We start from the raw sequence: 24,899 nt of genomic DNA on the forward strand, positions 1-24,899 counted from the left end.
TATCGGTACTGCATATCTCTGTGTACTCTGTTATTGTGAATGTCACTTATTTCTCTAACGCGAAGAACAAGCAGTCACTCCCGTAATCTGTTTTCAATATCTGTATAATAATTCCTTAATTCTTTTTCCGAGTTTTCTCATAAGTCAGCTTCTGGCACCATGTATGCTGACTCATTCCCAATTTCATTTCTGCAAGGTCATAAAGCCACGATGCCGCCAAAGTGTTATTTTTTTACGATGATTGCAACCCGCATTAAAAAGACCTCCTCGCCACGTCTCATGAGATATAGCGTGGACTAGATCTCGTTATGTGTTGGTAATCGCGAGAAATGTTAAATGTGTAAGTATTTCCTCATCATTTTCAGGCGTAGTGCAACAAGATAAAACTTTTGCTTGGATGCAATGTTTATAACGATGGTCGTTTTTAAATCATTTTGCAATATAGACGGAACATAATCTCGATATTACTATTCTTGCATTTTGATAATTTTTTATCTATTTATTTATTTATTAATTAATTTTTTTTAATAAATGGTATCTCTTCTTTCTGTATTTCCCTTTACTTCTTGATTCTTGCTAATGAACACCATATGCTTAATTCTTGCTAATGAACACCATATTTTTCGGTAGCTTGAATTTTAAGTCAATGACCCCTTTAGTGGGTGTGTTCCATATGAATAGGGTTCATCTACTGAATACTAATAATAATAATAATAATAATAATAATAATAATAATAATAAATAATAATAATAATAATAATAATAATATTTTTAATGCTGTACAGTAACGTCGTCAACAATAATAAGAAAATTGCAATAACCAAATTTCTGTTAACATCTGATGTTAAACATGATTTCTCCTTTCTATTTGCATATATTTCCATTTTTTATCTAATGCCTCCATTCCATAATTAAGGTAATCCATATATCAATCAGTGGATACAACTTAAAGAATTTCCAAACTACACTAACTCACTGACGTAATTGTGCTCTTTATTTTAATGTTTCATCCTGTTCCATTTGCCACCTTACAAATCTGTGTCCAACTTACTGACCATTAGAAAATACTCAGAGTAGCATGACTCTTGAAATGGAGGAACTGCCATTCGTCCTCTCGCAGTGGGCGAAGGCAATCCTTTTAATGAAACTGCTTATTTGGCCATTTTAGGGAGAAGGACGATTTGATTAGCAGGCGATGCGTGGTTTTATGAATGTAGGTCGTGCATGATCCGTTGGTTTTATTACTTCTGATGCTTTTCACAAGACTGATATTGCGATTCGCGCGGCTCATTAATTCCGGTTGAACGGGAATACGTTTTGGGGTCGTTCTAATTTGATCGACAGGATTATTATTATTATTATTATTATTATTATTATTATTATTATTATTATTATTATTATTATTGACTTTTCTTCTGCATGTGTGTCTATCATTACAATTTAAATTGATTAGGGTCATAAAAACCTGTGCTCCAACTCTCTCTCTCTCTCTCTCACCACTCTCTCTCTCTCTCTCTCTCTCTCTCTCTCTCTCTCTCAGATAATGTCTCTCACTCTACTACTTTCTCAGTCTCACTGTCTGTCTACGTATATATATAAATATATATATCTACGTATGTATGTATAGATATATATTTATATATATATATTATATATATATATGTATATATATGTATGCCTATATATACATATTTGTATATATATATATATATATATATATATATATATATATATATATATATATATATTGATAACGAGTGTAATGTGCATGATTTTCTATCACGCGCATAAAACTTCAGTATCATATTCCAGAGTCTTATAAAACAGGAAGCTCGTGCTTTATAGATATGACTGACACATTGAAATCCGCAATAATACGAATGCATATTTGCTGATGGCAAGAACAATTCGTCATCGTTTTGTGAATCACTTCCGATACGAAAAATTCTGCGGCTGTGATGGGACAATGCGATTAATTTTGGAAAGACCAGTTATTTTATATTGAAGCTGATAGACGGCAGAAGAAATTAATATAAAAGAAGAAGAAGAAGAAGAAGAATCCGGAATCCATTCCGATAATCATCTCGAAATCTCGAATCCTCTTCAATTTCTTGACGATCTGAAGATAACAAATTCCCCCTTTTCGGCAATCAAGCAAATGGACACTCTTCTCATCTTGTGATGATATACTCGAATGGCTCTCGGAACGAGGAAATGAATATTTTTATTCGCGTGAGTTGTGGATTGCCGCTTCTATTTCCCCCCCAGATAATGGGATTCGCTGATGGTTCCAGATGCGTGCAATCAGGAAGAATGCCCGGATGCGCTTTTTTAGTGGTGGCGATTTTGCGATGCATTCTAATTCACCCGCTGGTTAATCTCGTAAATGAACGTAGCTTGGTCCAGGTCCATTAGAAGGTGTAGTCTTACTGAGGCATTTTTTAACAAGATTATCGGATCCCTTGAAGTTTTATGTTTTTATCGGGGCATAAAATTCACGATAATTTTCAGTAAGGAGAAACAAATCCACAGTTATGTATGGTATATATATATATATATATATATATATATATATTTACAACACATATATCTAAATAAATCTGATACCAATCTAAGGCCAATCTTATGAAAAAATGGAATGGAAAGGTTGAACTAATAATAATAATAATAATAATAATAATAATAATAATAATAATAATAATAATAATAATAATAATAATTCTAGTTCTCTTTACAAATCTGGTATAATTGCTTATAAGTAATAGGTCATACGGGAGCCTATAAACAACAGAATTGGTTAAAGGTAATCTGACAACATACATGATTTTAATGACCACTGGACGTATTTTTATTTATTGGTCTACATGACTCAAGATTATCAAGATTTCCAGAAGGTTTCCTTTGGCAAGAACAATTGCCAAAGCTTCCAGATATCCTAATGATATCAGGCAAATTAATTTAAGTTTGCCTTGAAAGCCTGTAATTCAAATGACTCAATTCGCCTTGGGGATAATTGGGAACAGAATGGTATGCAGATAATTATTTTAATCCTCGGAATTATTATGAACCTGCTATTAAGGCCACTTGGGATGGTAGAGAAAGTGGATTTAAATCCTAAGGAAGGATAAATGTGCTGCCTGGAAGTGTGCAAATGGTTACTGCTCCTACTTAAGATAAATGTTTTGATGTACCTGGAAGTGTAGTTAAATAGGTATTTTATCCCGTTGGACTGGTACTTACCTGGTAATCAATTAATTGTCTTTGAGTGTACACATGAATGTAATAATTTTAATTATTTTTACCCCATTGGACGTTTGTATACAATATCGATACCTGGTAATCAATTGCATTTGTCTTGGTGTATGAGGACACATGAATAATAATAATAATAATAATAATAATAATAATAATAATAATAATAATAATAATAATAATAATAATAATAATACTTGGTAATCAATTGCATTTGTCTCAGGTGTATGTGGACACATGAATAATAATAATAATAATAATATGTACACAACACATACACAACACACACAATACTTGGTAATCAATTGCCTTTTTGTCTTGGTGTATGTGACACATGAATAATATAATAATAATAATAATAATAATAATAATAATAATAATAATAATAATAATAATAATAATACTTGGTAATCAATTGCCTTTTGTCTTGGTGTATGTGAACACATGAATAATATAATAATAATAATAATAATAATAATAATAATAATAATAATAATGACAAACGTATTTCAAATTTGGTCCGCTTTGAGGTAAACTTCTGACAGTTTTCCAGCTATTTGCATTATTCATACGCATATTAATCACCACTCATAAATAAATATAAATAAAATTCCTGCCGTATGTATGAAATAAGCTTTATTTTATGAAATGAGCTTTTATTTTGTGAAATGAGCTTTTATTTTGTGAAGTGAGCTTTTATTTTATGAAATGAGCTTTTATTTTATGAGATGAGCTTTTTTTTATGAAATAAACTTATGAAATAAACTTTTATTTTATGAAATGAACTTTGAGGCTTGAATTTCAAATCAATATTTGCTTTGGTGGGCTTGTTCCATATGAATAGGTTTCATCTACTGAATAATAATAATACATAATAATAATAACACACAATAATAATAATAATAATAATAATAATACACAATAATAATAATTCGTTTTGTAGGTGAATTCGGGCCCTGAATATGTACTGTATACATCCCATCCATAGTATACATATTCATGTTTTTTTATTCTTTAAATAGCAGAAGTATTACTTCTACTGTTGCCTTGTATATAGATATGTATAATAATTTGTCCTATTCATTCAGTTAAAAAAGAATAGTGAGAGAGCAAATTGCTTGATGATTAGGGATGGAGAGAGAGAGAGAGAGAGAGAGAGAGAGAGGTATACACCACTACAATAAAATTTTATGAGAGAGAGAGAGAGAGAGAGAGAGAGAGAGAGTGAGAGAGAGAGAGACAGTTATACTTATTACAATGAAATTTTTATGAGAAAATATGAGAGAGAGAGAGAGAGAGAGAGAGAGAGAAGTTAAGAGAGTTAAGTATATCTTAGCTTAACCAGACCACTGAGCTGGGATTAACAGCTCTCTAGGGCTGGCCAGCGAAGGATTAGATTTATTTACGTGGCTAAGAACCAACTGGTTTTCTTGCAACGGGACCTACAACTATTGTGTGGAATCTGAACCACATTGTGACAAGAAAATGAATTTCCTATCACCAGAATGAATTCCTCTAGTTCTTCATTGGCTGGTCGGAGAGGTCAACAGCTGGGCCAACAGCGTGCAACCGAGCTCTACCACCCTCCAATGAAGAACCTAGAGAGAGAGAGAGAGAGAGGAGAGAGAGAGAGAGTTTTACTTTACACTGCAAATTAAAATTTACGAAAATTATCAGAGAGAGAGAGAGAGAGGAGAGAGAGAGAGAGAGAGAATATTATTCTAGGCCTATGCGGAGTTTTTTCTTGACAACTTACTAGAAACGGTATGGTGAGGCTTTAATGAAATTCTTCGAATAGCCGAAAAAAATACATTCCTTAGATATGAGAAAAGATTCCTTTTACAACAAGAGAAGAACAAAAACACATTAAAGCAGGCGAAAAGGTAATCTTCCATATGTCGCTGAAAACTGTATATCACGTGACGTGAGATATTCTTAAATAAAATGTTATTCAGAACGGTCATAACGCAAATGATTACACACAAAAAGGGGAAAAATATAATGGAATATGGAAGCAATGCTTGAATCCCAAAGCACGGCAGAGTACTGTATTGAAAAGAAGCCTCACCGCCCCATACGACTAGAGGACTCCTTTCTATATAACGTAGTTAAAGATGTAACATCACCATGAAAAAAATACCATGTTTTTTTTTTTAATACTTGTACAGCACTCAGTTAGTCCAGTTATTTATTTTTATTTTTGTCCTTTTTTATATAATGTTGTACTAGTCGAACACAAAATATTTAAGCATAAAGTCATTATTCGTAATGAAAACAAATATATGAAAAATTACGCGTTTCATATTACGACAAAGGCCTGTTTGTTACTATTTTTCTCCTAAAAATATCTATCGGGGATGCTGAATGGGATTTTTAAATAAAGTTATTTCAAGAATTCTTATTCATTTTACAGCATAAATGATCACCTAACTGATAAAATTTATCCGTGTATCACGTGGAACAAGTTATTTGACATTAAAATATTATGCACCAATAATAATAACAAAAAGAAGAAGAAAAAAGGATTTTTCTGCTTTGAATAATGACATGTTGGGAGTGCAATATTCCCCATGATTTGCTCTTTCCAATGGTAATATATACCCTTCTGATTGCACTTCCATGATCGAATAATCTCCTAAACACAAGAGGCGTTACAGCATTTTGTGTCCTAAGATTTAGTAATAAACGAAAAAGGCTTTTTTTTATTCGCTGTCAAATAGGGAGAAGCAGCACAGGTAGTGGGGAGGGACCCACTTCCTGTACGTACTTATGTTGATTCAGCGACGGTCCGACTCAGCCAATGAGAATCCAGCTTTGTCAAAGCTAGCGTTTTGATTGGTCGGCTCTTGGGCCAGCCCCGTGTAAACAGTGTAGGTGATCCATGGCAGCATGAGCTCATTCAGTCACTCGCGGCTTCCTTGAATAGCTGACTGTATTTTTCGTGATTTTATGAGTGTTACGTTTGTGCTCGATAGTGAATTAATCATGGCTGATAGGAGTGATACTCGTGCGTCCATGGAGAGTGAAATGAGTGAAAATGAGCGCCGTGACTGTGAGAATGACGAGTGTTTTGAGGCGGAACGAGACCTGCACGTGGAAGAGTATAATGTAAACAAACTGCCTCTCTTTGACAGTTCATGGCGCCGGTACCAGAGAAACGTCGTAGGTAGCTGGCTGACGAAGGCTTGAAGTGCCCCTGCTTTATGTGGCCCCCTGCTTCCTAGGGACACACCTCCATGTTGACTGATAGACTGCATGTTCTCCAGGTCCTCTTACTGCCGTTGCCTTTTAGTGAATGCCTGGTAGGCCTACGTGTGGGACATGATCAAGAAGCAAGAAGCTAGAGAATGCCTAAAGGCCTTTTTGTTGGACACAATCACGAGGCTAGAAGATGGTAGGCTTACTTGAGGGACACAATCACGAGGTTAGAAGATGGTAGGCCCGGGGACACAGTTTGAAGATGGACCTGCAATCAGGAAGATGGTTGCTTATTGTAAGATGGTAGTTCACGCTGATTTTAATTTTTATTATATTTACCATTGATTTTATTATAAGCATTTTTTGAATCTGTTTTCAATTCAGTACTTAGAGGCTAGAAGATGGTAGGCATGCTTATTGTAATATTTTAATCATTGAGGCCTAACTTTTGTAACACTTCGTTCTGAACATTGATTTTTAATTTTTTTTATAATTATTTTTGCCATTATTTTTCCATAAGATATTATTGTAACATTTTTGTTAATCTGTTTCCATATTCCGGTTCCAGTACTTATCCGAACCCGAACTTCACATTAGGCTTTGCAAAATGACAGCGCCCAAAACATTAGCGGAAGTTTTGTACTGCTGCCCCTGAACGTAACAGAATAATGAAATAATTTTAGGATAATATGCGACGTTGTTCTAGAGGCCCTTTATTCCTTTATTCCTTTATTCCTCACACCGTTGGACTGTGGAACAGCCTCCCCCGAGGATGCCGTGCAGTTGGAACTTCAGAAGTTCCAACCCTAATAATATTCTCCTTGCTCTTCAATACATTTTTATCTATTTGTTAACTTATTGATTTATTTGTTCTTTTTTAATAAGTGAGTGAGATCTCTTTTCTGTATTTCCCTTGAACACTATATTCTTTGGAAGCCGTGAATGTCAAGTCAATGGCCCCCTTTGGTGGCTTGTTTCATATCAATAGGTTTTATCTTCTGAATAATAATAATAATAATAATAATAATAATAATAATAATAATAATAATAATAATAATTGTGATAAAGATCCTTTAAATGGTGCAAACTTGTTAAAAAAGCCTTACGGCACCTTTGGAGATATTGTTGCCTGCAAAATTTTGAACTCGTTTCCTTATTTTTAAAAGCGGTGTCTAATGTTTTTTTTTTTTTTCTTTTCTACCGTGGGTGTTATTGCCAACAGAGTTACCCTCGGCACTCTTCCAGAGTACCAGTAATAGTGCCTCCGCCCAGACCCTCGTTGCTTGGGAAGCGGAAGACAGTCGACAGGGCCGGTGAGTACTGCATAATGTAATGTTTCATTTCCATTCCTTCATATTCTCTCTCTCTCTCTCTCTCTCTCTCTCTCTCTCTCTCTCTCTCTCTCTCTCTCTCTCTCTCTCTCTCTCTCATATGAATCCTGATTCTGATATTTTTAAGAATATTTAGAGCACTGTAGTTTTCTCTATCTTACTTTTTATGTTCATGTTTATTGTAGCATTTTGATTTTATAGGCCCAATATTTGTAAGATTATCCATTCTTACGGGCATCGATACGTTAATTTTTTATGTAAATTTATTCTTAGCATTGTGGTTTTCTCCCTTACTTTTTATATGCATGCTAACGGTAATATTTGTATTATATAGGCCTGATATTTATAACATTGTGGTTTCTTTACGAGCAATGGTGCATATATAGGCCTAATATTTTTAACATTGTGGCTTCTTTATGAGCATTGGTGTATATATAGACCTAATATTTACAACATTGTGGTTTCGTTCTGAGCTTTGGTATCTATATAGACCTAATATTTATAACATTGTGGTTTCGTTCTGAGCTTAGGTGTATACATATAGGCCTAATATTTATAACGCTGGTTTCTTCATGAACTTTGGTTTATATTTAGGGCTAATATTTATAACATCTTGGTTTCTTTATGAGCGTTGATGTATATATAGGCCTAATGTTTATAACGTTGTTTATATCAGAGCATAGGTGTATATATATAGGCCTAATATTTAGAACATTGTGGTTCTTTCAGAGCATATGTGCATATAAAGGCCTAATGTTGATAACATTGCGGTTTCTTTCTGAGCATTGATGTATACATAGGCCTAATATAACAGTCGTTTCTTCATTAGCATTGGTATATATATAGGTTTAATATTTACATAACACTGTCGTTTCTTTCTGAGGATAGGTATATAGGCCTAATATTTATAACACTGTGGTTTCTTCATGAGCGTTGGTTTATAAATAGGTGTAATATCTATAACATTTTGGTTTCTTTATGAGCACTGGTGTATATATAGGCGCGGCATTGGTGTATATATAGGCCTAGTAACATTGTCATTTATTATGAGCGTTGGTGTATGTATTTTTGTTTATAGCATTATGGTTTTTCCCCTACATTTTATATGAAATCTCACTGTCATAATCGTATTATATAGGCCTAATAATAACATTTGCGGTTTCTCTATGAGCATTGATATAAGTATTTTTTTTTATTATTACCATTATTTTCGCATAGACATAGATACTATTATAATTTTTTTTATCTGCTCTTATGCGTTGTAATGTCTGCGCCCAGTACCAAATTAGTTTTGTACCGCTGCAGCTCAAGAAAGTTACAAAATCATGAAATAATTTTAGGATACGCGATATTGAGACAAATATCTTTTAAGTGGCGCACATTTGGATAAAAACCCTAACCTCGTTTTACTCATTTTGAGAAACCGTTGCTTATGCTCTTTCTACAGGTGGGGTAATCATATATATATATATATATATATATATATATATATATATATATATATATATATATGTATATATATATATATATATATATATATATATCTCACACACACACACACACACGCTTGAGAGTCGATTACTTGTCACATTTTGCAATACTCAAAGCGGGATCGCAAAAAACGCGGACGCCAGAAAATAATTTTTGCGAAATTGAAGCTCAGTTATGCAAGTGCTCTCATATCTTTTGGACGCAGCTGTTGCCTGTGAAAGAAATGTCGGTCGATTTAGGTGGAGTAAATATAAACTGAGAATAAAATGAAAGGTTTCTATGTTTTTTTGTTGACTCTTCTTGCAGTCTGTTGTAGGTGCAATTGGGTCATTCATTTTTTTTTTTTTGGTTTTGAAAATGTCACACTGACATTTCGCGTAATTTTGATGGCATTTCTTAATTCAATGATCAAATCGTTCACATATTATCTACTGCGTTTCAAAATCTGTGGAAAATTTGAAGTATCGTAGATAATATCTTAATGATTTTATTAATACATTAAGAAAGAGTATACAAATTAAAATAAATATTTGTGTAACGCTCTAAAACACTCGTGTTATTGGCTACGCTATATGCAATATATATATATATATATATATATATATATATATATATATATATGTATGTATGTGTATATGTATGTGAAATGAACACATAGGAACGAATTGCCAACGCCTGTACTCTCGCTCGAATGACCGGGGTTCGGTCCCGATGTTAGTCATAAATTCACGTATATATATATATATATATATATATATATATATATATATATATATATTATATATATATATATATATATAATTATAATATATATATATATATAATTGAAACTAATATCATATTCTCAACAAACTTTACCTTGGCATTCAAATTTATTCAGAAGAGAAATAAAGAAAATGACGTAACTCTCTCTCAAGGGAACATCTTTGCATAAGCCAGGGTTAAATGAAAGGCGGAACGGTTCTCCTCTAGAGCGGAGGAGGAAAATAATTCCTGAACGTAAAATTGCCTTGTGAAGGGCTTAATAACCTTTGCAATTACGGTGTTTAATTACCTTTGTAATTCCGGTCATGAACGTCCCAACTAAATTGGGGCAGTTGCCGAGTAAAGGAGAGGAAATAAGATTTCCTTCGGGTATCTTTCCCCGGTAGCGGCAGGGGGGGATGGTGCCGTCAGTGCACCTCATGCGGTGAACTGTAGGCATTACTTGAGGTTTTTTGCAGCGTGCCTTCGGCCCCTAGCTGCAACCCTTTTCGTTCGTTTTACTGTATTTCCTTTCATATTCTCTTTCTTCCTTCAGACCTTCCATCCTCTCTAACAATTAATTCATCGTGCAACTGCGAGTTTTTCCTCCTGTTACACCTTTCAAACCTTTTTACTGTCAATTTCCGTTTCAGAGCTGAATGACCTCATAGGTCCCAGTGCTTGGCCTTTGGCCTAAATTCTGTGTCCAACACTATTCCAACCTCAAGATTGAGTGATGGCTATGGTCACTGATGTTTTATGGTAACTATCCGTCTTTAATGGTAACGCATCCAAGCACTGACCAGACCAGTGTTCCTGAATTTCACCTTTTTGTTTTGTAATTTGTCTTTGAAATAAAAAGGAATTCGCATAGGTCAGTATTGTCTGTGTCCAGATTATATTCTCACTTTCTCACGTGTATCCTGAAGACTGTATCAAAATGTATTTTTGTACTTCATTCTGTTAAATCTAATTTCACTCTCACCAAAGATGCCCAGAGTCTTTATCTCAGGCAGTTTACTCACATTGTCTATGCTATATTCCAAGCTCTTCATTGGATGGGTCGATATCGTACTCGACTAGCACTCTCCTAAGGCCGCGTTCGATCCTCCGGCCGGCCAATGAAGAATTAGAGGAATTTTATTTCTGGTGGTAAATTCGTTTCTCGGTATAATGTAGTTCGGATTCCACAGTAAGCTGTAGGTCCCGTTGCTAGGTAACCAGTTGGTTCTTAGCCACGTAAAATAAGTCTAATCCTTCAGGCCAGCCTAGGAGCTGTTAATCAGCTCTCAGTGGTCTGGTTAAACTAAGGTATACTTAACTTTTTTATGATATATTCCCCATAAGCGGGTCGTGCCGTCAATGAACCTCACGCGGTGTACTGTAGGCATTACTTAAGGTTCTGTGCAACGTCTTTTCGGCCCCTAGCTGCAGCCCCTTTCATTCCTATTACTGTAGCTTTGTTCATATCCGCTTTCTTCCATCTTGGTATCCACTCTCTCCTAACAATGGTTTCATAGTGCAGCTGTTAGTTTCCCTGTTACACCTTCCAAACCTTTCTACTCTCAATTTTCCTTTCAGCGTTGAGTGACCTCATGGGTCCAAGCGCTTGGCCTTTCTCCTCAATTCTATATTCCTTCCTTCCTATTTTCCGCATTAGCGTTAGATTCATCCCTCTTGCATTGTGTATTTCTACCAATTTTTGAGGTCCCTTGTTATGTTCGTCGCGTAAAAGTGCAGATTCTTCTTGTTTAATTATTCCAGTCTGGCGAAGAGAGATACTGTTTTTTTTTTCCACCATTACGAATTTGGAGGATTTTAAATTTCACTTCGTGGTCTTTCCCAGGTTTAGATGTCGCAAGGTTTCCAGAAAAAAATGGATTAAATTGCCGAACAAATTCCTTTACTTTGAGATTATATTTTAGTTACACGTTATATAGCTTTCATCATGGAATGATGAGTTTATGAGAGAAGTCCCGTAAGGAGGTAGTGCAGTGATTGCACCTCCTGCGGTGCACTGTAGGCATTACTCAAGGCTCTTTGCAGAGGCCCTTCGGCCCCTAGCTGCAACCGCTTTCAATCTCTTTGCTGTGTCTGTTTATATCCTCTCTCTTCCATCTTATTTTCCACCCTTTCCTAACTATTGTTTCATGGTGCAACTGCGAGGCTTTCCTCTTGTTAGACCCTTCAGACTTTTCTACTCTGAAATTCCTTCTCAGTGCTGAATGACCTTATAGTCATTTCAACTAAGAGCTACAAAGCTTTTGCAAAGTACAGGTAGCCTGACTCTGCAGGTAGCCACAACCTTTGGAGTTAAGTACTACCTCGTAGTAATTAAACACACACACATATATATGTGTATGTAAATACACACACATATGTGTATATATAAGAAAAAAAGTTCATGACTGGACAGGAAAGTTTATAACAATAGCTTGTTATTTTAATGGAAAAATTTCACAGTGGTCACCTTTCAGGAGTTGTCGTGAAAATGCGTTCAAAGTTACTTTCAGGCCCACCGATGGAAGACGTGACTTCTTGAAAATAAAATTACCTGGCAAAGTGTTTAATTACCTCTGCAATTCCCGTGTTTAATTACCGCTGTAATTCGAGCAATGGTCGTGGAGAAACTAAATTCTCCCTCCAAGACTTTCGGTGCTCCACGTTTCACACTGTGAATTTCACGTGCCAAAATATTTCACACAAGGAAATGGTAATTATAGTGGTTCACATACTGGCATGTAATGTTCAGCGGTTCTAGGTCAAACAAGAAAAATTCATTATTGTTTTGCCTAGAGGTAATGACATAAGTTCTGATGCTTAGCATGAAAATGTCTGAAACTCGCGTGGTATTTTTTTTTTTTTATCTTTGAAGATAACCCCTGTCTAGGAGAAAGCCTCTTATTGGTATATGTACTGTACTGTATATATATACATATAAATATGTATGTGTATATATATAATTATATATATATATATATATATATATGTATATATATACATATATATATATATATATATACACACACACACACATATATATATATATATATATATATATATATATCGCTGCAACGATGACACACGAATACAGAACAGACGATTATTTAAACAATAAAGGACATCGAAATGTTATTTTTCTACATCACAAGTGGTCTACTGCAACAAGGCAAACTAGTTCGTATTTACCATGGCCATTTCCACCCTAGTTTGACTTGTTGTAGTAGACTGCTTGTGATGTAGAAAAATAACATTTAGGTTTCTTTAATTGTTTAAACTGTATAACTCTCTGGCATGTATTTGTATGTCATCGGTGGAACTTGAAGACCAAAAACTATTTCCCAACAGAAGTTGGGTTCACAGAGCCATTCTTACCTCTGTCGGGTTCTTCATCTTCTTTTGTCGTTATTAGTCCCAATGCATAGCAAGGTCGGCCACTCGAGTCAGCTTTCTCCATCCTAGCATCTTCTTCCCCCCAGTCCCACCTCACCCATATCCCTCCTCACCACATCCATCCATCTGATTCGCTGACGTCCCACACTCCTCCTCTTTCCCATCACTGGCATGTTCTTGGCTCTCTTGATTGGTTCCACCTCCTCTCTTCTCATTACATGGCCATAGTATCTCAGGCGAGCTTCCCTAGCCTTCTCCTTTACATTACATATACCACACATTCTTCTTATATCTAGGCTCTCCCTCCTTTCCAGTAGCGATATTCCAGCAATCCATCCGTTTCAGGTTGCAGGTAAAAACCCACCAGCTCTGCTGTCATTAAAAAGAAATAGACTTTCATTGCAGTAAAAAAATTGCACACAATATCGTCTCCAGAAATCTTCATCTGAGCTCTTATGCATATTCCTGGTAGACAAGACTTATCGAGGAATGGGAGAAGGGAATAAGGCCATATTTTCTTCATGATGGAAATGGGATGAAATGTAGAGTAACTGTTATATATATTATTTCCATCATCATCATCATCATCATCATCATCATCATCATCATCATCACTATCTCTGTCTTCTTTTCCAATCTCTCCAAACCGTTGATTCATAGTGCAACTGCTTTGAGTTTTCCTCCTGTTACACCTTTCAAACCTTTTACTGTCAATTTCCGTTTCAGCGCTGGATGACCACACAGGTCCCAGTGGTTGGCCTTTGGTCTAAATTCTATATTCAATTCAGTTCAATCTCTGTCTTCTTCTCTACCCTTTCTTTCGCCGTCTCACTGGTTGCCAGGCAGGATCTCTCTCTCTCTCTCTCTCTCTCTCTCTCTCTCTCTCTCTCTCTCTCTCTCTCAGCTATCTTGAATTGTTCATTAGTTTCTTTTTTTTCATGTGCGAGGTAATCCTTACCAGAAGCATGTCAGAATCTTTTATTGCTCGGGGATGTTCCAGCTAGAAGTCGAGATGTTAAATGTTCAGTTTCTAATAGAAATATTGGTTGTAATTGGTCTGTGTTTGGAATAAAAATATTCAGTTTTTTTTGTTCAAATAACAAATATACATAGAATGTTCTATTTTAGATTTACCTTATTAAATGAAGGAATAATTGTAGGCTTGAAAGGATAGTAAAATATTCTCAGGTGACGCATATTTTATTTCCAGTTTCCTAGATGTAAGACTGTGATATTGGTTAATTTCTTTTGCTTTGATATTATTTTTTATTATTATTATTATTATTATTATTATTATTATTATTATTATTATTATTATTATTATTAGTTATTATTATTATTATCATCCAGAAGATATCCTACAAAAAATCCTGGGGGCCGTTCACTTGAATACCCTGATATAAGTATATATATGCATCCTTTACCCCATATATGGAACATTTACATTCCGGAGGAAAAGAGGTAAATTTTAAATGAATTATTATATGATCTGATTATTGAATATTTGATGGGCATAAATTTCTAGGAAATTATGCACAATTACAATTATCTCTTGATTTTTCATATAAAACATTGGTGAAACACGTAACTCGAAATAAAGTTAATAGTAACTTTATTCGATTACAAAGCAAAGAAGTATAATTCATATGGAAAGAGAGATTCATTTTGTATAATATCCTTTTATTATATAAACCGATTTATGAGTTGCTAAATTAATAAGCTTCCTTAGGGGTATCAAGTTATGCATTAATAATTAAGTGAACATTTGAGAGAGAGAGAGAGAGAGAGAGAGAGAGAGAGAGAGAGAGGAAAAAAGTCCTCCGGTAATGTAGGCGTAGTATGATAAATATTTTACAAACATGCTTGTTTTTTTTATTTACAGAGTAGGATGATAAATATTTTACAAACATGCTTGTTTTTTTTTCATTTACAGCTTACAACACATGCTCTTTACAGGTAATATAATTCTAGATAGTGAGGTAATATGTGTATATTACGGTCAGGCTTTGTAAGAAAAAAATAAAAGCATGTTTAAAAGACTACTGGATTATATTTCTTATATTCATTCGCAAACCATATTTATTTTTCTCATGCTATCGTTATTATTAGTGATTTTTTGTGTTCTCTTGTTTAATGTAGGGCCTCGCGTAATGAAAAATTCTTAGGAAGAATATTTCGTTCAAATACATTTCCAGATAGGCAGCAGCAATTAGATAACTATTTTTTACAAAGATCTCATATTTGGACGATATAGGATTATGATTCTGTTCTCCTAAAGAATATATTTCTTTTCCTTTTTCAGTATTTATTGAAGAATTTAGTGGGTTTTTTTTTGTCAGAAGACTGATTTTTTTCTGTTATGAAGCCCCTCTCAGCTTTTACATATAAAAAAACTTGCATGTTTTAATCTTTACGGTCAGATTCCTTAATGATATGTAACGATGTTACAATATTTAAATAAAACTCGAATACTTGCTAACAGTAATAGCCTAATTCTAACTATATCTTATTTGCATTAGAAAATTATAATTTGATGTAGGTTCATATCAGAGCAGTTCATTTAATAGTGAAATGAATTACTGACCATCCCAACCATACCTCGTGTGCCTTAAAACCATATATACATAATTAAGTGGAGGCCAGCTAATCTCTATTTGTACTGTTTATATACAGGTAACTGACGTTAGCCTTGACTGTGGTTTTGACTTCTGATATAATACTGTCAAAATGGGTAAGTTCTATTGACACTGTTCACCGCTGGCATTTATCCATGAAGAGGTATAACATGTTTGTATCTGGGTAGGAAGTACTGAAATTGTCTCCAGTCTGTAAAATTAACAAAAAAGTGAGGCTGTTTCCAACGACCACAGCAAGTCTACGCCCAGCCAGTTTGGGAAGGTTAACACTATTGTATCTGTCAAATGATATATATAGGTAAATATTCGTCCGTTTTTTAAATATCCTAATATCCAGGTCTTTCAAGTGAGAGTCTTAGGGCAGAGTCTTAGGGCGTAGGCAATTCTTGAGTGGAGGAATTGCTAATGCCCTGGACTCTCGCTCTGAAAAAAGACTGGGGTTCGATCCATGTGAGTCAGAAATTTATTCATGCGAAACACACGTTCTCGTGTGTTTATTTTATATATATATATATATATATATATATATATATATATATATATATATATATATACATATATATATATATATACATATATAAATATTTATATATATATATATATATATATATAAATATTTATATATATATATATATATATATATTTTATTTATTATTTATTTATATATATGAAAAATGTTCTTAGTCATTCCTTTTGAGATTCCCTCTTCCTTTCAAGAAAATGTTCAGTGCACAGAACAAAGACTATAATTATATAAAATAAGATAAAACAACATGAGACTTTAAAAAAAAGTAAATAAAAATAAAGGCTGATTCATACTTCCATGAGGAGAACCTGTGACTGAATTATATAGCAAGCAGCCTGTATATATATTTTTTTGTCGAGAACTGTAGATCATTGTACAAACAGCTTCTGACTCTATTGAAGGCTAAAATTCGGCCGTATTTCAACTCGGCTTCAAGGGGAAATTCCATCAGTGATAAACGCGAGACATTCTTATCTCCAGCGTTGTCCATGCTTTTAGTCTCCATAGCCTTTGATATTGACTTTGCTTAAAAGGAATATCTCGACCATTCCATTACTTTTCCCCTCCCGTTTTCTTTTCCTCTCGGCAGTCCTTCCTGCTTCTCCTATACTCCTCCTATATTGTTTCTTTGGCGAGATGTTTCCAAGAGTCCTTAATAGAAGTGGAAGATCTCGTGTTATGCCCACCCATTAGCGTCCCCTGGAACAACTAATATCTCTCTCTCTCTCTCTCTCTCTCTCTCTCTCTCTCTCTCTCTCTCTCTCTCTCTCTCTCTCTCTCTCTCGTTCCTGTTCAGGAATAGTCGGCTTTCAACGGAGCTTTAGTTTTCTGATAAGAAAACTATTGTGCCGGCTTTGTCTGCCCGTCCGCACTTTTTTCTGTCCGCACTTTTTCTGTCCGTCCACAGATCTTAAAAACTACTGAGGCTAAAGGGCTGCAAATTGTTATGACGCTCATCCACCCTCCATTCATCAAACATAGTAAATTGCAACCATCTTGCCTCAGTAGTTTTTATTTTATTTAAGGTTAAAGTTAGCCTTACTCGTAATTCTGGCACCGCCATAGGTACCAACAACACAGGCCACCACCGGACCGTGGCTGAGTTTCATGGGCCGCGGCTGTACAGAAAACTCGATTGCGCCGAAGAACTTCGGCGCATCTTTTACTTGTTTTTTTTCTAAAAGTTAGTGTGATTTAGTATCATTCCTGTTCCTTTCACGTCGAAAGGGAAGTCGATGTCTCCCTGTTATCCGTTTTAATGACTTAATTCCTCTCCTGTTACGTACAGCATGTTGGGAAGTCCCCCGTAGGGGGGCAGCGCCGTCAGTGCACCTCATGCGGTGCACTGTAGACATTGCTTAAGGTTCTTTGCAGCGTCCCTTCGGCCTCAAGCTGCAACCCCTTTCATTCCTTTTACTGTATCTCCGTTCATATTATCTTTCTTCCGTCTTACTTTCCACCCTTTCCTAACAATTGATTCATAGTGCAACTGCGAGGTTTTCCTCCTGTTACACCTTTCAAACCTTTTGCTGTCAATTTCAATTTCAGCGGTGAATGACCTCAAAGATCCCAGCGCTTGGCCTTTGGCCTAAATTCTATATTCTGTTCTGTTCATGTGGAAAAGTCTTTTCCTTTCACATTTTCATGTGTTTTTCGAAATACTTTTTTTTTTCAATTTCATTGACTTCAGATTGTTTTGGTAAATGTGAAAAATGTATTTTAAGAATTCGTGATGATCATGGTAGGTGATATAAATATTGCGGGAAGAAAGCTAAAGAGCAAAAGGAAAGGACGGGTGCGTTAAGTGCAAAATAAATGTAATAAATAGAGTAAGTCTTGGTAATACTAAAATCTATGGGTGAATAAAATGCATTGTTTTTTTTTGACATGGGGGTAATTTGTTATTTCATGATTTTTCCTTTTTATTCTTTTATCTTTCAGTAATGCAGTACTTCTGTAATATACATTAAATAACTCTTCAAAGAACTCACTCCATTCATCCAGACTTCACTCACTTCCGACTTGTCTTCATTTGCTTCTTTTATTTTGAGATTCGCTTCTTCATTATTCTTTGACTCTACATTTACTTCCTCGCTGATCAAAATTGCTTCAGTCCCTGTTCGTTTTGTTCACATTCATACTTTAGTTTTGTAAGCTGACTTTCATATATATATATATATATATATATATATATATATATATATATATATATATATATATATATATATATATATATATATAAATATATATATATTATATATAAAATGTATAATACATATCTATCTGCATATTAATATATATATATATATATATATATATTTACATACATACATACATATATATATATATATATATATATATATATATATTTTATATATATATTTTTTTTACATACATATATATATATATATAAAAAACAGATATATATGTCTATGTATGTATGCATACATGTATGTATACGGAGAGCAAGGACAGCTGTACTGTATATCCATCTCTAAAATACAAAAACAAGTAGGTGGGAAAAATGCTAGGGCTTAACGCCGATTGAAATGACGCATCTACCTGAAGAAATATGGACGTCTATACGAGTCAGAAATGAAACCCACTAAGAACTGCTCTATTACTTAATTAAAGCAGAATGAAAGTTTAAGTTGCAGTACAAACCAAATATGACCTTTTAAAGTTTGCTTTCGTGGAATGGTTACGTGAAAAGCATGTGCTTCAGAATCCGTCATGAATATGACTCTCGGCATATCAGCGAATTAATGCCTATCCCACCAGTACGTCCGCAGCGAGGCTCTTTGATTTGATTCGAATAGAATTTCTCAAATTCCATTCGGGAGTTAATATCCGGCGCGCTTCCCCTTCCACGTCAAAATGATTTACTTTGCAGTCCAGAATTCAGACTCCGGCGTAAATTACTCTGTGAACTGAAGTACTGCAGTAGATTAAAACCTTTTTATTTATAGTGGCAGGCACAAATCTATTTACTGATGAATGAAAATCCATTTTAGCATCTTTTCGCCACACTGGTTATGTTGTAAACTATTTTAGAATTTGTCACGACCGTAAAAAGAAAGGATGATTTATCTGTATTTAAATGTCTCCTGCTTTTCTTTCGATTTGTTAAATTGCAATAAATAATGTGGGATGCGAAATTATTTAGAACGTGACTTTGAAGAAAGGTATAGCTATTTTTATTTTTAGTGTGGAATAACAAAGGGGCATCCTATAACCACCTAACCCCTAGTGAAAAAATCTTAACATTAAAAACTATAAAATTTGAAAAATCATATAACATTAAAAACTATAAGAATTTGAGGAATATATATACACATTATATATATATATATATATATATATATATATATATATATATATATATATATATATACAGTATACAGTGCAGTACACATATAGATGGTATAATACATAAATTAGATATATATATATATAATCCTTCAGTGGGCATGGTTAGAAGAATATGAGAAGAGCAGGACATATTTGAATGTTCTTTCAATGATTTGCATCAACATCTTAGCTTGAAGAGTTTAATGTCCAAATATAGATGACAAGCCAGATTTAAAAAAAAAAAAAAGATACTTGATTATGTAATGGAAAAAAATTATTCTTATCGATTTATTTTTTTTTTATTTTGTGAATTCGCCGTGAGTTATTGGGAATCTTATGTAAAAAAAAAAAATGTCCAGTTTCATGGGAAATTCGCATTTATTGTTGCTTACCGCAAGTACTGCCAAGTTTTATACATCTTTAAGTCGCTAGCGGTCGGACGGAACCATTAAGGAATATATTGGTTTGTTATGCTCAGGGCCAAGGAATTATGGGGTGCAATCGGCTTCCTTATAAATTCTTTTATTGTCAATTTCTCCCCCTAGGGTGTTGTGTCGTAAGTGCACCTCACGCGGTGGGCATGACTTACGGTTCTTTGCGGCTTCCCTTCGGCCCCTAGTTGCAACCCCTTTCATTCCTTTTACTGTACCTCCGTTCATATTCTCTTTCTTCCATCTTGCTGCCCACCTTCTCCTAACAGTTGTTTTATAGTGCAGCTGCGAGGTTTTCCTGCTGTTACACCTTTCAAACCTTCTTATACTGTCAGTTTCCGTGTCAGCGCTGAATGACCTCGTAGGTCCCAGCGCTTGTCCTTTGGCCTAAATCCTATAATACTCTGTTCTATTCTATTATTTATTGTAAATTTCTAAGAGAGAGAGAGAGAGAGAGAGAGAGAGAGAGAGAGAGAGAGAGAGGAATTTACATAATTAAAGGGAAAAATATGGTCTGTTATGACTTAAATAACGAAAAAAGAACAGTTAGGTAGTGAGGGCCAAATTCTCTTCCACTGTGTACGTATATTAGGATCTGGAAGTTATTATCTCATTAACGAAAGCTAGAAAGACAGTAGTTATTCATCATACCGTTACTACGTCTAGGAAGACAACTTTTGTTTGTTTCTTGGGTAGCAGTTTTATACAATATATGTTTGCATTTCCACGAAAAATTTTCCCCAAAGTTAGGCCTCGGAGTAGGCTACAAGTAATTTGATTTTGCGGGAGGCAAGCATTTAACGTTTGGTAGAAGGAACCTTTATAAGTGATGAGTGTGAGTGAGTGTGTAAGTTTCATGGGCCGCGGCTCATACGGCATCATGCCGAGACTACCGATAGATAGATCTGTTTTCGGTGGCCTTGATTATACGCTGTAGAGGTTGTACAGAAAACTCGATTGCGTTACTTGAATGTTTCTCTGTAAGAAAAGTACACGGGAAAGAATTAAAAATACACTCAAACACACACCATATATAACCAGTAAAAGAAATAAAAAAAAAATCACCCCGGGAAAAGTTGAGAGTGTTAAAGAAGGCAAGGGAATAGCGTAATACGATTTAGCGCTTATGGCTAAAATCTCATTAGAAAGGCAATTGGCTTCGGAATTAGGATTGGATTGCGTCGACTTCGTGTTTAAATCTTGGAGGAAGTCGTGTTAATATAATGAAGGCAATATCTTCTCTGTTTTCTGGTTTTAGGCTTTTGCGAAGAGATAAATGTATCACAGAAATGCATCACAGAAACAGGGATTAAGGTGAGGGAAATACGTACGTCCACAGAGATGCATGATATGTATACGATAACGAACGCTTGTAAGATTCTTATGCGTTATTATTTTTATAATTGTTAATATTATTTTCTTTCTGTATCTCCCGTTACCTTCTGTTGCTTCTTTCGAATGAACGCCATAATATTCTTTGGAAGCTTGAATTTCAAGTCAGTGGCCCCTTTGGTGGGCTTGTTCCATATGAATAGGGCTCATCTTCTGAATAATAATAATAATAATAATATGATTTCACTTCTTATTATTACTGATGTTAGTTATTGCTACTGTTGAAATCGTGACAAAGATAATGACGGGAAAAATAAAGATAAATTGTATACGCCATTAGTGATGAAACAAACAAGTGTGTGGTGTTTTAAAGTTGTGCTACACTTTATTTTGCATAAATGCCTCAGCATTCTGTAACATTGCCAAACAGAGAGCTCCAGAGAGCAACAGCAACAACAAAAATAAAATCCCCGTATGGGTTAGTGCCGTCAGTGCACCTCATGTGCGCACTGTAGGCAATCCTTAAGGTTCTTTGCAGCGTGCCTTCCTTAGGTCCTAGCTGCAACCCCTTTCGTTCCCTTTGCTGTACATCCTTTCATATTCTCTTTCTTCCATCTTACTTTCCATCCTCCCTAATAATTGATTGATAGTGCAACTGCGAGGTTTTCCTCCTGTTACACCTTGCAAACCTTTTGCTGTTAATTTCCGGTTCATCACTGAATGACTTCATAGGTCCCAGTGCTTGGCCATTGGCCTAAATTCTATATTCAATTCAGTTCAACAAATAAAATGAAATTATTAGATGTATAGGCAAACCAAATAATGATTGAGTTAGGTAAGATAGGAAACGTACACATTCGTGTTTTGCCGAAGCGTAGACCTGCGTATATTGACGAAGAGTAGATATGCGTATATTGACGAAGAGTAGATATGCGTATATTGACGAAGAGTAGACATGTGCATATTGACGAAGCGTAGACACACGTATATTGACGAAGCTTAGACATACTTATATTGACTAAGCGTAGACATGCGTATATTAACTGCCCGTCCGTCTACATTTGCTATTAGAATTCTTTCAGACAATAAATTCAATAAAAGATTCCCATTCCATCCCGTATCTGAATCCGTAAACTATTAGAACTTTTTATTGGCCATCCTCCAAATTCGTCTTAAAACGTAAAATACTTTTTTAATGATGAAAATTTTATTTTTGGATGAATGCAAAGCAAAAATGGAGACCAAAAAGTAGGACTCTATAATATAATTTGTTATTTGATTTTAATCAGCCTTTTGTTGGTGATCTGAAATAGGTCACCCGTGTGTATAGATTTTAAAATGTTGTATTTCTTTTTTTTTTAATGACAAGATGAAAGGAACCTTCTTATACTTTAGACATCTTTGAGGATATACAATTATCACTCTTTGTTTTCTCCCGGAATTTAAAAATAACAGTGAAACTGACTTCCCGTTCAGACATGTAAATAAAAGAGAACCATACCTCACAAAGAAAGACGGGCGATTATACGAGCATTTTCGACATTTTCTGATTTTTTTTCTAGTAATGGCTAATGAGTGCAAATCCTAAATGCCCATTCCAATAATTTATGTTCATCTTCCAGAGAAAATGCAAATGACACTGGGTCTGGAAAGAATGATTATGGGTGGAAGGGTTCTCAGATTCTCATTACTGATAATTCTCTCTCTCTCTCTCTCTCTCTCTCTCTCTTCAGGTACCTGTCTGTCTTCTATATATTTATCGCGTAGGTCTTTCCCGTTATTGTCAAGTTTCTTCACTACATTTTCATTTAAAATAAATATCTCAAGTACTGTGATGAAGACTACAAAGATATTTGTGGAACTTCACAGTCATACATATACACAACCATACTTTCACTTGTTAATTAGCAAACTGGAAAATGAAAAATTCTGTGACATCTCTAGTAAAACTAATCAGAGTGGCTAATACCGGATCCTAACATCATTTTGGTTTGTGAAAAATATTTTCAATGTGTTTAAAATCTCGTCTTTCAAAATGTATGTGGTACAGTAGTCACGTTTTTTAGAAAGGAAAATTTTAGAAAAACAGCAGTTTTTATTAGCGTGGTGTTATGTTTTCAGAAAATGTGTACTTGCGAAATATAGGATAACAGCATTATAATTGGAGAAAACGTTGGGTATTGTTCTACAAAATGAACATATTAACCGACGAAAATTTCTTACTTATGAATTCGTTTAATTTTTCTAAATTTTTCTACGCACACCTATAGGTAATAGGGAATATTATATATATATATATATATATATATATATATATATATATATATATATATATATATATATATATATATATATATATAAGATATACAGTATATATATATGTGTGTGTATGAATACGTATATATATATATATATATATATATATATATATATATATATATATATATATATATATATATATATCAAATATATATATATATATATATATATATATATATATACACACGTATTCAAACGTACTAAAGTGTGCGTCTATGTTAAAATGTAAAGTTATATTTCCATGCATTTATAAAAATCGTAAAGACGACCTAACCTCAACCGAATGACGTGAATGTCAGGGGAACCTCAGCGTAAATATCTTTACTAAAGCATTTTGAGCTCGTCTTTATTATCGCAAACGAACTGCATCACATGCCACCGCTCTTTGTAGGAGAACCTCTCGAAATTTTGGGACCAGATTAGGGAAGGGGACAAACTCAGTGTATTTATTCGTCATGAATTTCAGAAATTTCTGGGAGCCGTTGGAAATGTTTTGGCAATTCAGCTCTGCGTTAAAATCAGACGCCAATATTGTTTCCTCGATTTGTCGGTTTTGTGGAGATTCTCTTCAAACACGTTTTTCGGCGCAGTCGAGCTTGCACGTCGTATAATCAAGGCCACCTCGGTATTAGATCTGTCTTTCGGTGGTCTCGGTATAATGCTTATTAGCCGCGGACCTGAAACTTTAATTACGGGCCGGTGGTGGCCTACTCCATATCGTTCGCCAGATGCAAGATCATGACTAACCTTCACATGTAAATAAAACTACTGAGGCTATAGGCTGCAAAATTGCATGTTGATCATCCACCTTCAATCATCGTAAACATAAAAATTGCAGCTTTCAGTCTCAGTAGTTTTATATTATTTAAGGTTAAATTTAGCCATAATCATACGT

Source organism: Macrobrachium rosenbergii, chromosome 12 (assembly GCF_040412425.1).
Source record: "Macrobrachium rosenbergii isolate ZJJX-2024 chromosome 12, ASM4041242v1, whole genome shotgun sequence".
NCBI lineage: Eukaryota > Metazoa > Arthropoda > Malacostraca > Decapoda > Palaemonidae > Macrobrachium > Macrobrachium rosenbergii.